The sequence below is a fragment of the Lolium rigidum genome, chromosome 4 (genome assembly GCF_022539505.1).
Source record: "Lolium rigidum isolate FL_2022 chromosome 4, APGP_CSIRO_Lrig_0.1, whole genome shotgun sequence".
Classification (NCBI taxonomy): domain Eukaryota; kingdom Viridiplantae; phylum Streptophyta; class Magnoliopsida; order Poales; family Poaceae; genus Lolium; species Lolium rigidum.
In genome coordinates this window covers 6,611,738-6,615,506 of record NC_061511.1, presented here as the reverse complement: position 1 = coordinate 6,615,506, position 3,769 = coordinate 6,611,738, and the positions used below count along the sequence as shown (strand labels likewise).

General features: G+C 48.1%; 1 long non-coding RNA gene across 1 annotated transcript; it reads right to left on the bottom strand.

The window, feature by feature from the left end:
* Positions 1–241: 241 nt before the first annotated feature.
* LOC124707830 lies at positions 242–798 on the bottom strand. The gene is made up of 3 exons (XR_007005004.1): positions 676–798; positions 416–544; positions 242–342 (listed from the first exon to the last, which is right to left on the bottom strand). It is a non-coding gene; the product is annotated as an uncharacterized LOC124707830 (long non-coding RNA).
* Between the last annotated feature and the right edge of the window lie 2,971 nt (positions 799–3,769).

Here is a 3,769-nt window from a genome sequence, read left to right as displayed (position 1 = left end):
TTGCTGACCCTACCGCTGGTAGCTACATTGTCTTTACCCTACTCAAGTGTTATTGCAAAGCCAAATTATGAACTCATAGTATCATGTTCTACTCTCTGCAAGAAAAGGAAGACCCATCTACTATTTGCTGCTCAAATCATGTCAAAAAGCAAAATGAACAAACATATGTGCCACGCAGCTAAATAAAGCTCGAGCATTGCTGAACCAAAGCCCTTGCAATAAGTTCCCAATGCAATCAATGAGTCACCTGTTAGCTATCTGGAGGAGCCTCTGTGGTCTGAATGTCCCATGTGCGTCAATGTACAAAGCCTTTCCTTCACCACCACCTTGGTCCAATGGAAGCTGAAATATATGACATACCGTTGTTGAATCTATAAATACTGAGGGTACTTGAAAAAAAGAAGCCACTACATACCAAGCTGTGCTCACAGTCACAGCCATCTTTGTTCACACGCCACCACTTCTTCTCAATCATAGCTGCTGGCTAGTTGATCATCTCTTTTTCAGGTCCATCACTTGTTCCATCACATCTAATAAGAATGGTCTGCAAATGTTCCTTGCTTCAGTCATTTCATCAAACAGATGGCCAAAAATCAAGAGAGAGAGAGAGAGAGAGAGAGAGAAGAGAGAGAGAGAGAGAGAGAGAGAGAGAGAGAGAGAGAGAGAGAGAGGGACCTGCAGGTGGAGCAGGCAGATCGAGGAGGAGACGGGGAAGGACGGGGTGGTCGCTGCCGTGCTCAAGGCCGGGACCAGGCTGGATGAGGAGGTCGTCGCTGCCCTCAGCTCGTCCCCAATCCTCTTCCATTGCCGTGCTGGAGGAAGATGTAGAGGGAGGAGGCAGAGGAGGTGAGAGACAGGAGAGAGAAAGAGAGCAAATACGGGGAGGGAGAGACCACGAGGGCATACCTGCGGGCGAGCGCCACTTCTGCCGGTCGCCATGGAGCAGGGGACGCGCTGGTGGTGGTCGAGCTCCTCGAGCCCCTCCCGCACCAAGGACCGCCGCCGCATCCTCCTCTCCCGAGGCAGCCGCCGCCGTTGTACCCGCATACGCGGCCGGGAGGGCGAGACGGCACGAGCTCGACCTCTGAGCCGGCGGGCCGTCGCCTCAATCCCCTCGGCGGCCGCGACGCCGGCCTCCTCCGGGACGCCTCTCTCGCCCGCCGCTCACCCTCCGCGCCGCTGAGCTCGAAAACCGGAGGATCCTCCACCTCTTCTGGATGGATTCGAGCCCGCCTCCTCTGCACTGCCTCGTATCGCTGGAGTGGGGAGAGAGGAGGCGGATTGGGAAGTGGCTCGGGTGCGCGATCTAGGTTTTCCCCCGCAAGCCCAAGCAAGGTGACACAAAACGAACCACATTGTTGTCCCTGTTCGCTGGACCCGCACGATGTTCGGTCCCAGCTGTCATCGAGCCACGCAGAGAAGCAGCGGGTGAAAAAAGAAACTACCATATCTAACGGCTGAGGTAGAAAGTGGGAGAGGAAAATCACTGTGCAAGGTGAAACCAGCGATCAGGATTCATTTGCCCCTCTCAGATGGCCTGGTTGGCCGAGTAGTGTTGTAACATTTATAGGAAGAATTAGCGAATTGGATCGACTAGCACTGGAGAAATCGGCAGAGTTGCATTAGTAAGTAACTGACGCAAATTGTTAACTGTATGAAACAAAAAAGAAATACCGACACTATATATAAAGCGCATGCCCGGTGCAAACCTGACGGGAAGAAGAAGAGGAGGAAACCGATATGCAGGCTATGGTAAAAGGGCTCATGCGGTCATTCCTGGTGTATTTATACAAACGCATATATAAGGGTCGTAATAAGCCCTCTCCGGGATTAACGCCTCCCATCGGGTTACTTTCAGTTGCAGCTAGAGTGAGTTTCTTGTTAGCTCAAAGCCAAAACATGCATCTGATTGCCGTGTGCAGCTGTGCTTTTTGGGTGTCAGCAAAGCGCCATGGCTCGCCTGAATTCTGAACCGGCATCATCAAAGCGACATATGGCATTCTGGGAGGCGAACTTGCTCCCAACCTGGCGATGCACTTTCTCCTAATTCTCGAATTTGTTTTCGTGCGTAGTGAGCAGTGACCACTTATTCCAAAGTTGAAAGTACATCATGACAAAAACGATACAGTCAGCTGCATAAATGCATCCATGGCCTAGCAATGCAATGCAGCTACCCGACTCTTGGAACAGCAATGACGCGTTTGAGCTCGTCCTGCGGGTCGAAGAAGGCGCACACGCGCGTCGAGAGGAACCCCGGCGGGATCTTTTTTGCGCCCGCCGCGATCGCCTCCACCGTGATGTCGGGCCTCTCGCTCTGGACCGTCGTCACCACCGCCTCCACTGGCACGCCCAGCAACTCCGGCCATGATGTCTTCTTCCGATGATAGCTCATGACGGCCGTGCTACTCCACTTCAATTCAACAGACGATGACTCGAGCACAAGCCACAAGGAAGACAAATCCGATGCATGAAAAGCCTCTAGCCCAAGAACGGATTTATAGCTAGAGCGGATGCACACAGCTTGTCATGATAAATCGTCTGGCCGGCGAATGCCGCCGAGAATACACTATTTATGCATAGACTCGTTCTGCAGTTAGCTACAAGAAAGTTTCGCTGTGGATGGATCGTTTGCTGACAAAACTGACGGAGTATGCTATCCATGCGACCGTGCCTCCTTACGTATAGTTGCATGCATATACATACTATACCGACGCGGCTAATTCCCGGTGAATTAGCGGTCAACCTGGTTTCATGTACAAGAGAGTATATAGCATAAAACTACTACTTTCTATGCAAAATTTTGGAAGACTACTACTCTTTATTCTAATCGCATAGAACTACCACATTTGACAGAGGTTGTCTCACATAGCACTAATCCTGAATTGAACACGAATTGATTGCCGTTCCGACAACGATGACCCACTGGCAGGCATGACGTGGCACTCTAGAGTCTGTCGTTTTGTAGATAGGTCCTTAAGTTTTGAAGGCAAATTACGCAGGGGTCCCTCGTGTCTCGCAGTTTTCAAATAATCACATATTTATTTTTCAAACCTTCATATCTTTTAAATACTAATTCAAATCAAAAACTTTTAATACGAAAAGTGCTCAGAAATGTTTAAATATTTCAAATATAAACTTTTTGAAACCATCATAACTTTTGAATACTGATTCAAATGAAAAAACTTACAACATGAAAAGTGCTCAGAAATGTTTGAATATTTCAAATTTAAACTTTTTAAAACCTTCATAACTTTTAAATACCAATTCAGATGGAAAAAATTATAACATGAAAAGTGCTTAGAAATGTTTGAATATTTCAAATATATAAATTCAATTCACTATTTTAGATAATTAAAATTTACAAACAAATAAATTACTTCTATTCATAATGTAAACTTTGAAAATTCATAACTTCAATTCTATAACTTCAAATAATATGAATAATATGTCTAAATTTATTAGAAAAATTCAAGTAATCTATTTCTAACATCCATAACCTCAGATTCTGCTTCTCGTGCGCCTGCGTCTTTGCTACACGTTAGTTACCTGAAGTACGTCGGTCTCTGTCGCAATTGCGGTTCCCTGTGAATGACAAGTGGACGAGCATTATTGCTGGAAGATCCGGGCAACACACAACCGCCCTCGCCGGGGCGGGCCGCCGCGCCACCGCCCGACCAGGTAATCTTCCTCGATCAGCGCAGGCCGCCGCGCCAACTCCGTTGGTTGCCCGTTGCGCTTCCCTTGTTCGTGGTCATGGGGCTGGTCAGGT